Source organism: Eptesicus fuscus, chromosome 7 (assembly GCF_027574615.1).
Source record: "Eptesicus fuscus isolate TK198812 chromosome 7, DD_ASM_mEF_20220401, whole genome shotgun sequence".
In the NCBI taxonomy this organism is placed as follows: Eukaryota; Metazoa; Chordata; class Mammalia; order Chiroptera; family Vespertilionidae; genus Eptesicus; species Eptesicus fuscus.
In genome coordinates this window covers 73,808,978-73,822,178 of record NC_072479.1, presented here as the reverse complement: position 1 = coordinate 73,822,178, position 13,201 = coordinate 73,808,978, and positions in this window count along the sequence as shown.

Sequence of the window (13,201 nt, the reverse complement as noted above, 5' to 3'; positions counted from 1 at the left end):
CATCTTCTCAGGCATGTGTTTGTTAGACCGTTGGTTACAAAGGGAATGCCTGAGAGTGGTGTGCTGGCCACAGTGAGTGGTCAGAAATAGAGGAACCAGAGTCTGAAAAGTAGGTGATTAAGGTTGGCACTAATCTCAATGCAAGTTTTCTTTCTCTCCATTCAGGATTAAATCCATGGGCTCTTACAGAACAGACAATATTCCCTTAGGGACCTTTATGGGCAAAAGCAGACTTTTAATTTTTTATGAATGTTTTCTTCTAGGTTGCAATAAAGGTGACTAAAGGCTGGTTATGCAATTGAAAAAGAAGAGAGAGTTGACTTTATTTTAATATAGAGAAGCCTAAGACATGGGACATTGAGCTTGGCTATTTAACCAATAGCTGGGTATGGGCACTTAGGCAAATGTAGGGAGGAGTGGCTTCATAAGTATATTTGGGGCCTGTATAAGGTGACCACCAGTGAAACTCTGGATGCCATCTGACCTAGCTTGAGTTAGAGTAAGAGCAATCAGCCATTACACTCACTGACACCTAGATTTTAAAGTTCTCTGTACAGCTCTGGGTAAAATGATCAAGAAGGCCACGTCCGCTTCTGGGATTTCTATACTTCTCTCCTGGGCTCTCTTGACTCTTCCAGAGCAGAGACTGCTAGTCCCCCTCCCTGCCCCAACCTCATTCCACAGCAAAATCTGCCCCTCTTTTATCCCCTATCCCATTTATAGGAGACTCGACTGTGGTTTTGTTAACTCAAGTGCTGAAGGTTAAGACTCTAAATACAGAGAGCTCTATAAATATTGTTTTCATTTTAATAGCATATTCCTAAAGATCAGAAGACTTTTCAGGCCCAGAGAAATGAGGCATGATGCCGGGGAGGAGACACCTGCCAGTAGTCCTCCAAACCCAACCACGTAGGTGGCCACCTACTCTGTCTGATCAGAAGAACCAGTTTCAGAGCTGGTGGAACCTTGAGAGCATTTCCCAGCAGCCCCTGCTCCCACTGACACTTGGGACCTTTTGTGGGTCTGTAGCTGAGTAAATCTCTACTCAAACTGGTTGAAGAGAAGCATCCAGAAGTCTGAGGGAAGGGTTTTTTCCTCCTGCTCTTTCAGAAGAGGGCATTTTATTGTTGAAGGTAGAAAGTAAGAAAAGGGAGAAATTCATGTAGAATCTCTTTGCCCCCAGTGTTGGGCTCCCTGAGCATTACCTGTGACAACTCACCAAGGTTGACTAACTTTGCTCATACCCCGGCTTCTCTATTCATCCCACACAGAACACCCTCAGAGACTGGCTTGGCTTCCCACTGCTGCCCAGAGGAGGACATGTCAGGCAATAAGCAGGAAAAATGCTCATTTCTTGTTGAAAAAGTCCCAAATTGTAACTTAACAGTGTGATCTTTTTTTTTTTTTTTAATTTTCAAAATGTGCTTTTCCCCCAGAGTCCTTGAGCACAGACTTGCGGTTTTCTGTCTCCTGGGTTTTACAGTCTATCCGCCTCAAGCCAAGAGACTTGGCTCTGCTCCTCCTGAGTCAGAGTCTCGGCTGGTAGCTGAACCCAGGAAGCTCTGGCCCCACGTCTCTCCCTGGAACCACCAGACCACACAGCCTCCTGTACTCAATCCTTTGGCTGGATGTCCTGCCTCCTCTTTGTTTGGAAAGAGATGTCTTACGTAACTGCACAACCTACTAAATGCTCCATTGTCTTCCACTTGGGAGAGCGCAAAATAACCCATTAGTGACTTATGACTTATCAGAAAGATAGACTCTATTACCACTTACCCACAGCCACAATGAGGCGAGCCTCGCCTATCTTGCTTAGATCAATAATCAGCAACAGCTCAACAACTGTGGTCTTTGCGAAATTCTGAGTTCAGGACAAGGTGCAGGAAATACGAAGCCTAGTTCATCTATAGGTCACAGTCCTTTGCCCAAGCAGCACATGAAAGTCATTTGTAATTCAAGAGTAAGACAGGCATAAACAATTCTGATCTGATTATTCTTTTATTAATCTGGTTTTGATAAACAGCTGATGAAAATGGAAGGTGTCTGGTCACCAGAGGAGAGATACCCAGGCACTGCAATCAGTCTCTCTTATCTCACTGGGCAGGGATTTATTTTGAGGCTCCTATTAATAGCCCACAATGCCAAGGACTGTGACCGTTGCCCTGGACTGCAAGAGCCTTCTGAGCAGAGTGAAAGAAACCCTTTGGGTAAGGTCTTCTTCTCCATCTTTATTTTCAATGAATCTCTGATTAGCCCTATTGGGAGTTCTAGCAATTACTTTGAGCTGGCACCTCTAGAAAAAAATATATACCTCTTAGGATTCAATTAAAAATGAAAAGAACCTCTTTGTGGTGTTGCCAAGGAGCTTTCAGTGTCTAAGGCAGGGTGTAGACCAGGAGGAATAAAACACTCTGCATTAGGTGACATTTCCATCTGGTTCTGCTGCCAGAGCAGCCCTGGAGAGAGAAGCTGGAGAGAGAGACGGGACAGCCTGCTCTAGCCTGTTCTCTCTTCCCCAGAGACCTTATAGTCTTTCAAGGATCCCCCAAGGCACTTACTTCTTTCTTTCTGCAGCAGACGTTTTCTCATCTGGGATCAGCTACGTGATCAGTTTCAGGTAGAGGAACACATTTCTTTCGCTGCTCTGTGGCGTGTGAGCCCTCAGCCACGCTTTCAGAAAGGGCCCCTCCCTGAACTTGGTGAAGTGCAGCCATTTCCAGCAGCCTCGTGTGAAGCATACCTGGGCTGCAAAGAGGAAAGAGGTGACTCTCAGACTCTCTCCCCCTCCTACAGCTGCCCCTGCCACTTCCCTAACACATCTGTTTCATGTACCAATCCACCAAGTTCAATGCATGGATCTTTGGACAGCAGCAGCCAACACTGAGCATGTAAGGAATCTTGCTGTGCTGAGTTTTGTGTGCAAATGTGGCTCAGGTCTCATTATATTTAGCTCACTGAATTAGAAAGTGCTGAGAGTAGAAGGGGGCTTCCATTCTAGTTTTAAAAGAGTGATTTCTACAAGGGTCTCTGAAGCCCAAGCTACTTGCCTACGTGATTGGGCAAACTTTTAGGCCATGTAATTGGAAAACCCCACCAATTTTGAAATATATTAAAAAAAAAAACACTACTTCTTTTGGTTTTTTAATTTCCATGACACAAGGTGGAATTCAAGTCCACCTCAAATGAGAAAATGGGATAGTTTCCATTTTATTTGAATACAAGCTGCATCCAAAAATGGGTGGGGACTACTTGTACAGCAAGAACAACTCAAAAGGCAGAGCTCAGGGTAGCTCATGGAAGTGTCATTATAAATCCATTTTCCTTTATAATGCTAACTTGCTGTGTAAGAAGGATTTAAAATACACAGTAGGAAAAAATCCCCAAGTACGAATGTATAATATATGGAAGGAATCATCTAGGGAACTTGTAGAAACTCTATCCCTGCATAATAATCTTATCTGAAGATTATTATAATACTAGAGGCCCGGTGCATGAAATTCGTGCATGGGGGGGGGGGTCCCCCCCTCAGCCCAGCCTGCACCCTCTCCAATCCGGAACTCCTCGGGGAATGTCCAATAGTCGGACATCCCTCCCATAATCCGGGACCACTGGCACCTAACTGCTCACCTGCCTGCCTGCCTGATCGCCCCTAACTGCCCCTCCTGCTGGCCTGGTCACTCTCAACTACCACCCCCCCCCCCCGCCCCACCAGCCTGGTTGCCCTGAACTGCCCCCCCTGCTGGCCTGGTCACCCCTTACTGCCCCCCCTGCTGGCCTGGTCGCTCCATGCAGCCTGCTGCTCAGTTGTTTGGTTGCCCCTCACTAACCCCCTGCTGGCCTGGTCACTCCACGCAGCCTGTTTGGTCGTCCATTTGGTTGCGATGGTTGCGTAAGCTTTTATTATTATAGATAGTAACACACTCTTTTTAAAAGAATAGCTTCATTCAAATTCTACCCAAAAGCTACAAGAAAAATTTCTTCCAACTGGAAATCATGGAAATTTACCAAACCAACAGACTTCTAATTACGTCGTGATTTCTTCTTATGTGTCCACTGGCGTATACTATGTTTAAACATACTTTTGGCATAGGGAATTTTGAAGACGGATTAAAAAAAAAAACACAGGAAAATTAAGGGGTAGTAGAAAGGACTAGAATTGAAATATCAATAAACTATCACTTCAAGGTAGCAATAAAAATAAAATTTATAGCAAAAAATTCTTTGAGTACAGACTACATATTTTGAGCACATACATAAAAATAATATACAAAAATATGGCCCTCTTTAGCTAGACTTGGGAAATCCCAGAATGTTATATTAAGGACCCTTTGAATTAAGTGTCTATAAGTTTTTGAGAGGCCATCTATTATGCTCATTAAGAGTATGGTTCTGGAATTAGACTGCCTGGGTTTAAATCCCAGTGTGTGGTCTCATGTAAGCCACCCACCCTCTCTGTGTCTCCCTGCCTCAGTTTCTTCATCTGAAAAATAATAATAGGGTTTTTGTGAAAAGTAAATGATTATCTGTAAGTGCTTAATGATGATAGTGATGATGAGTATAAACTTTCAACAAATTAAAATTTAGGGGTACATCAGGAAACCAAGAGAACAGTGCTAGCACCTAAAATTTCTATAGCTAAGCACTCTGCAAAAACACACAAATTAATAGATTTTATCTTCTGCAATCCCTTTTCCCTAGCAAACATGGGAAGAGCAATACACATGATTTCCTTGTGTGTTTTTTTCTAGCCATGATCTCTATGCAGTGGGCAAACTGGATTAGGGCTTCAAAGTCCTGGTATCTGAGAGCTCTGGGCACACTGACCTGGGGAGATGATATGCCAGGGCCAGAATAAGACTTTTAGAGCCCAGAGCCATCCTGTGGGCTGTTCTCCCACTCCCATAGATACAGGTGACTCCAGGTTATAATAAATATCTCATGTGCCTTTAAGGGGGTAAAGAAGTCACAAAGAGCTTCAAGCAATGGGCTGAATACACTAAGAAAAACTTCCATCCCTCCTTTGGAGACTTGATGGATTTATGAATCCAGTGTTTGCACAGATACACATGACTTCTTTCTTCAGTGCTAGCTGGGTGAGTATCCTCTTCCTACCCAGGCATCAGCTCTGAGCCCCTGCCTAGTACCAGCGACTCAGCTCCATGCAGGGGCAGAACCTTGGCAAATTCCTGGCAGGGACCACTGTGTGACAATAATAAAAGGGGGAGTTTTAGGGGTAAAATAGGAGTTTTTAGGGGTGAAATAGGCAGGTTTAGGAAATTTTAAAAATTAAGGGGTCCATGGAAAAAGCACAGGGCTACAGAGCTGCAAAGGGTACATTTCCATAAGATAAGGGAACTGAGAGTAGCAAAATGTACATGGTTACAGAATAAAGGGAAGGAAGCCCCTCATTCAAAGAGGGAGGAAGAAAGCCCAGAGGAAATAGGAGAACAATAAGGGAAAAGAAGGAGGGAACCTCACATTCTTCACATGAGGCTTTAGCTCAGGAGTTGCTAAAGTGACCAAATAAAAGGGGGATAGTGACCAGTCAGAGGGGATATCGAGCCACACAATAATTGCAGCCTTTATAAACTGTAGGAAAAGGGACTCAGTGGGACTCTTCCCCCCTCTCCCCATGTGGGAGTCTGTGCTGTGGGACCCTTTCCTCCTCCTCATGTGGGAGTCTGTGCTTATTCTCATCTAGAGGCCCAGTGCACAATATTCGTGCACCTGGGGGTGGGGGTCCCACAGCCTGGATTGCAAGAGGGTGCAGGCCAGGCCAACGGACCCCACCGGTGCAGAATCAAGGCCGTGGAGGGACACGGGAGGTTGGCCAACCAGGAAGGGACTGCGGGAGGGCTCCAGGGCATGTCCGACCCATCTTCCTCAGTCCCGATCAACCAGACCCCAGCAGCAAGCTAACCTACCAGTTGGAGTGTCTGCCCCTTGGTGGTCAGTGCACGTCATAGTGAGCAGTTGAGTGGCCTTAGCATATCATTAGCATATTACTATGCTATTGATTGGTTGAATGGACAACTGGATGACCGGATACTTAGCATATTAAGCTTTTATTATATAGGATAAATTCCCACCTTTGCTATACCACCTTCCATCCCTGGTTTCATTCTTACTCCAACAGACAAATAGCCTGGGAACCATCCAGCCCAGGGGAGCATCGCGCATTTCCAGTCCAAATTTCCTGTTTCAATAAGATGGCTCAGAGGAAACTGGTATTTTTGAGCTTTATGGATCTATGTCCAGATAGATCAGCACTAGAGGTCAACACTAGAACCCAAGAGAGGTTCTTAACTGTTCTTAACAGGACATGTTGACTGCCCCCAAAACCCCTTGGGTTGGTGCCAGATGTGGGCTTCAAATGCAAGCCTCCTCTGTCCAATCCTAAATGCAGAGGGCTATAAATGGACAAATTGGATACTCTGAAGCTCTAAGATAAATGAGATTTAGATTCACTACAGGCCTATGAATTAAAAATGAAAATTAAATACAGACATTAATAAACTATCCTATTGGGGAAAGGGTGCCTTCCTTACCTTTAGGATACATGTAATAGGATCTGATCTGACCATCAGCAGACATTCCAAGCCACATCCATTGCTCCGAAAGTAGAACTAGGACATCAAAAAATAGACATGGAGCACCAAACTCCACCTCAAACCACCTCCCGCACGCCCCGTGTTTACTCTCTTTCTCTGCTTTTCTTTCATTCAGCGGAAGAACCACAACCAGGGAGAAGGACCAGGGAGATATTAGCACAAATGCCCTTGGCTATCTATGTGCAGAGTATTGTACTCTTTCCTTTTATAACTCGAAAGCAGTTCTGCATGAAAAAGGGGTGGACTGTCAGAGTGAATAAAATGTGAGGTATTTAAAATGTATCAGGGTTTTCATACTATGTTCTGTAGAAACTTAGGATTTACTGAAGGTTCATGTGCTCTTTTGTAAGAGGAATTAGGTTTCAGGTGGGCTTTTTAAAAAATGAAATTATCCTACTTTAAAATGTTTTTTAGAAACATCCTTTATCCTGTACCTCCTGATAATATTCCCATACACACTCTACATCTGTGCATTTTTCCAAGCTCAGTCATGGCCCTCAACATAAAGAAAATGGGAGAAATATTTTTCTGCTTTTAAGTTTTAAATTCTGAGTCATATTATTTACAATCTAAGTTATTTATTACGTTTGTATTACTATAATAAGGAAACATATAAAAAGGGAATAATGTTTTACAATCTCTCTTAGTTTACTGCCGAAGCTTTCTCTTTAACATGTGCTCCTTGTGTTCAAACCATGGTGTTAGAGCTGGAAGGGATCCTTCTTGTCCAACTTGCTCATTTTACAGAAGCGCAAACGGAGGCCAACAAGAGTAAGTGACATGCTCAAGGTTACTTGGTTCAATCTCTCTCTCTCTCTTTTTCCTTTTTAACATAAATATTTGGCATAAATTCTTCTTTCATTTTTTCTTTCTTTGCCATATAGATTAAAATATTTTACTGTTTGATTGGGATCTGTATTTATGCAACCCTCTTATTTCAACAAGTTGGAAACCCCTGCTCAATATTCTCAGGTAGGCTAAGCAAGTTCTTGTTTCTTTCTGGGATGGGAAGAAAACTTTATATTCATTTTGCTAATATATTCTAGGATATTTCTTTTACTCCTTTTAAAGAATATAATAAAATTTACTCATCTGCACCCAACCGCAATGACCCTGAGTGAGTAGAGAAACAGAAAATGTGATTCAAGGGGACCCAAGACCCTGTTGAAGAGAAGGAGTTCTAAGTGTGACTGGGAAATACCAAGGAGCAGACCAAAGCTGCCTCTTTGAGAATGTGTTCTTGATGGTGATTATATGGCATTAGTAACTGAAATTCCCAAGGGAGCTTCCTCTCGGCCTTGGTTAAAAATTGACTCTAGAAACAGGCAGATTGCTAACAGTCCAAGTCTAGGTTTTGCTACCATTTACTAGCTATAGACAAATGGACAAATTCTCTAACTACTCTATACCTAAATTCCTACATCCATCAAATTGGAATAAGAGCACCTACCTCATAGGGTCATTGTGAAAATCACATGAGTTAATATCTGTAATGTGCTTGAAATAGTGCCTGGAACATTTGAAGGGCTCAATCTATGTTTATCATTAACATTACCTATTATCAACATTGTGTCCCAACCCATCTTTGAATCTGAAAATGTGGGCCCAAGATGAAAGAGGAAGGAATTGTTTTATTATGTTTGACCTGGTGCTCAGGAAAACTACTCAGTTATGGCTTGACTTGACAATGAGGAACCTTTTTTCCTATCCCCAAACCCAGCTTTAACCATCAAGGCATACTTGCTCACAATTAGCATTCAAAATAGAGAGCAGTTTCCAGACTATGCTTTCTTAGAGGACTTTCTGGTAGACTTCAGACTTTTAGGTTAAAGTCTGGTCTTTGGTTAATGTAACAACCCTCTCTATAACTAATATGCACCAGGTTTTCTCATTGTGGCACTAGATTTGCAATAAGGGATGATAGTCCCATCAACTCAAATCTTTAAATATAGGATTACTTTTAGACTCTACTCCAAATGCTCCTATTGCCAATACGCATTGGATATTCCTTCCCAGTCACCTTCCTATGCTTTTGGTGATGTCCTTTTCAAAGCCAGACCTGTCCTCTGGGGGCTACATGTTAGTATTTCTAAAGAGTTCTAGGCCCAGCTGGCTGGGCTCAGTGGTTGAGCATCGATCTATGAACCAGGAGGTCATGGTTCAATTCCCAGTCAGGGCACATGCCCAGGTTGCGGGCTTGATCCCCAGTATGGGGTATGCAGGAGGCAGTCAGCCAATGATTCTCTCTCATCATTGATTTTTCTAGCTCTCTCTCCGTTTATCTTCCTCTCTCTGAAATCAATAAAGATATATTTAAAAATAAATAAAGAGCACCAGGATTTCAGTGTCGGCCCTTCTAGATGCATGGAAAGGTTCAGTATACAAGTAATAAGGCATTTCTTATCAAATCATCAATCTTCCCAGTGTTGTGTCAATCCTTTTGCCTTTAATGGGGTTGCAATGGACCTCTCAGGAGATGTCACACAATTACCAGTCCACAAGAAAAAAAGTGGGGAGGGGATCTAAAGAAAATTTCTAGTGGCAATGAAATAGCCTGACACTAATACATTCTGAAGTCCATTTTATGCTGGGAAGGAAAACGTTGATCTGGGAGTTACTGATGTTGTTAATGGAATCATGCTGCAGAAAAACCTTCCACTGTTTCTGATTTTTATTTTTTACCTGTGTTTTGTGTACAACCACTAATGTAAACACACAAAACAGGCAATAACTGGAGAATCTGGTGGGTGGATTGCATAACTCCTTCCAAAGCAATCAGGTCTTGTTCCTCCTTGCTGCATTAGAGGGAGGGGTTGAATATTCAACCTCAAGCTAAAAACATTGGACTTCGAAGTCAGTAGGTAAAGCAGAAATAAGCAGCATCATTGGTCATGCCTCCAGAATCGTTAGAACCATTCTTCACCTGCTCAACTTGATAAAAGGACCAGACTCCTGCTTATCTCCTGCCCAGCAAGTGACTAATGTGAAATCAGCCATGGGAAGCCTGCCATGGCCTCAACACAGGCTCCGAGGTGCCCTGGCAACACCATCAAGGCTGGAGGGGCCGGGTGAGGCCGGACCGAGGAAAAGAAAAGAATGGCATGAAATATGATGCAGCTGCTGAACTTTCTTTTCATTAACTTTAAATTATAGCAATTTCTGGAGTTTTGGATAACTACTGAAAGGAGAAAAAAGACGAAAAAGACAATCTGTCTGCTTTTAACTTAACTCAAAATGAGCAATAATGAAAGTAATTCAGCCTGGGGTAGAAAGACAGGCCCGCCTCTTTCCCTGCTCCCGGCCTTCCAATTCTATTCCATTTCAGCTAGAAGTTTCCATTTCAGCTCTCCTCCTCTGAGGCAAGAAATCCAGTTCCAGAAGGAGGCTGTCCCTGCAGCTGTCTCCTCTGCCAGGCCTTACCCCGAACCCAAAGTGAGTCCACAAAGCAGCCCCCTCCAGTGTGGGACCAGAGCAGCGTTTTGGGGACTTGGCTGTAGGAGTGTGTGCCATCTTTTCAGCTTGCTTATTCATGCTGTCCTGAAATACATCCATTAGAAATGACCAATAGCATTTGGATTATTAAGTTATTTATGTACTCCATATTCCAAGTGTAATTTGGGGAAGAGGTGACTAAGATGTATCTTGGCTATGCTAGGTCAGCTGAGATTAGGATGTGTGGATGGGAATGTGATGGGTATAGAAATAGGTATTAGCTCTCATCTCCAAATCTCCCAGGTATTCTAGATCCCAGCACTCCAGTCCCTTCTCTGATCTTCTGCCCTGGGGTACATTTTATTAGAATTGGATCCATAGATCTTTGAATTCTCTGAGCTTCTTCAGGATGCCTGTACCTCCTGGTCACAGGATAAAAAAATGAGGGAAAGGAAATGTAAAAGATTCAATACTCCAATACATGATTGAGTGCCTACTTTGTGTCAGTCATCATTCTAGGAACTGGATGTATAGAGATCAATGTAGTTTACATTCATGTGGGAAAAACAGACAATGAAAGTATAAACACATAAATAGAACATTTTAGATAGTGTCAGTATTATGAGGAACAAAGTGATATGGGAGAAAATGAAGGGGCGGGGCCACCCTGGGATGATAAGAAAAGGTCTCTTTCAGGACATGCCATTGATCTGGGAAGAAATCATTCCATGCAGAAGGAACAGCAAGAGCCCAGGCTCAGGAAGGAGGTTGGGCAATCAAAGCAACAGAAAGAAAACCAAGGAAACTTGATCAATGTCAGAGGGATAAGCTGTTACCAGATAGGGATGAGGGGGTAAGTTGGGGTCAGATCACAGAGGGGCTTGTAGGCCATGGGAAGTGGTTTGGGAGCCACTGAAGTATTTATAAGCAGTGGAGAAACATGAAGTTTATCTCATCTGCTTCCCAGTCCCACATATGATACACACTTATGTATACACACGAGCATAGACACACACAAATAGGGAAGATATGTGATTAGGGTAGAAACTGAGTTTGGATTCTGAAAATATTTTATGTTTTTATAATTGAATATTACTTTAGGTTTTAAATTCAGAAGGATGAACAATTTCTGAGAAATGCAAGAGGAAGGGCTAGGTTGGAAAATAAGGCAAACATTTCCTTGAAGCTCTTTTGTAAAATCAACTAGTGTCCCAGTGCATGAAATTTGTGCATGGGAGGGGGCTGGGGCTGGGGTGGGGTGGGGAGGAGGGTCCTTCAGCCCGGCCTGTGCCCTCTCGCAATCTGGGACCCCTCAGGGGATGTCCAACTGCCGATTTAGACCCATCCTTCCCTGGCTGCTGGCTGCAGGCAGGGGCCTTCTTTCGTTCCACACTGCCCCTTGGTGGTCAGCGCACATCATAGCGAGTGATTGAACTCCTGGTCTCCCAGTCAAACATTCAGGGGGACACTTTGCATATTAGCCTTTTATATATATAGATACCTGAAATGGTATCATCATTAATGTAAATGGAACAGCATCATTTACACACAAGTCATGCAAGACATGAATCTTTCAAAGCCAACTTTTAAGATATTTTGTCATGGCTAAGAACAGGGACACAACAGGGAAGAGTCAGCCAATGGCTTTTTCACTAAGGCCCCAGGACTTAATATCCATTAAGAAAAGGCACCATTTGGTTTAAGAAACCAATAAACAGTAATTTACAAGTGGCCTAGTCTATCCATATTTGCACAGAGTACCAGGTCTCCCTCTGAGAGCCAGATGAGAACCTTCAGCTTTAGCCACTTGTTTAACCACAATGGTCTCTCTTTGTTCCAGGATTGGCACCACTCTGGAGGACTCAGTCAGTGAAAGGACTTGGACAAGTAAATATTTTGGGGTGTTGACCTCTGAAACTCCTTCAAGTATCTCTTTTCTATGTGACTTTGTTTCTCTCTTTCCTTCCTTATTTGCTTCCTTCCTTCCTTCCTTTTTTTTCTTTCTTCCTTTCTTCCTTTCTAGAATTTTAAGAAAAAGAAAGGAAAATCCGAGAGAAAAGGAAGATGATTTTTGTTATGAACTCTGTGATTACGTCTAATATGGCTAAAATTACATAATATTTTTCTTGTAAAAGGATGGAGTTTTAAACACCTAGTGATTAGAGGCATTCTTGCAGACTACAAGTAAACAGAGACTGTGTATCCACAGAATTTCTTGTTGTTTAAAACAAATATGTACAAAAGTCAAACAAACACTTTTGAAAAAACAAAGTTAATGTCTGAAGAAAACTATGATGGACTTGAGCAGAGTAGTTATTAACAGAGAATAAATAAAAACACGAATTACTTGTGGCTATATTTTTATTCAGTTCATCATATTTATCCTCTGCCAACTTAAAGAAATAATTTAAGATAAAATATTGTTTAAAAGTAAAGAAAACAGAAGTCAAATATCAAATAAGATAGGGAGAGCAAAGGTAAAATAGTAAGAGAAGCTACTATAATTGAGCAAAATTCTTAACTCTGAAAAATGTGGACACTTTCTGCCATTATATATATACTAGAGGCCCGATGCATGAAATTCATGCAAGAGTAGGCCTTTGCAGCCCCAGCTTCGTCTGAAAGGTTGTCCGGATGGTTGTTCTACTGTTTGGCCGATTTGCATATTATGCTTTTATTATTAGGGATCACTTTCACAGTGATTTTATCATTAGAAGTGGCTTACTGATAAAAAAAATTCAAAGAATAAAAGTATGGGAGATTGAATATTGACCTCCAAAAGATCCATGTTTTAATCTCTGGATCCTATGAATGTTTTCTTATATGGAAAAAAAAAATGACTTTGAGATGTGATTAAGTTAAGGATCTTGAGATAGGGAGATTATTCTGGATTATCCTGGTGGGCTCTAAATGTAATCACATGAGTTCTTATGAGAGGCAAAGGGAAATTTGTCATAGAAGAAAAGGCAATGTGACCATTGAGACAGAGATTGGTGTGATGTGGCCACAAGCCAAGGAATGCTGGTAGCCACTAGAACTGAAAGAGGCAAGGAATGGATTCTTCCCTAGAGCCCCTGGAGGGGAGCTTTTCTGACATCTTAGTTTGGGTGTGGTAAAACTTACTACAGATTGTTGGACTCCCAAACCACCCAGTTAGT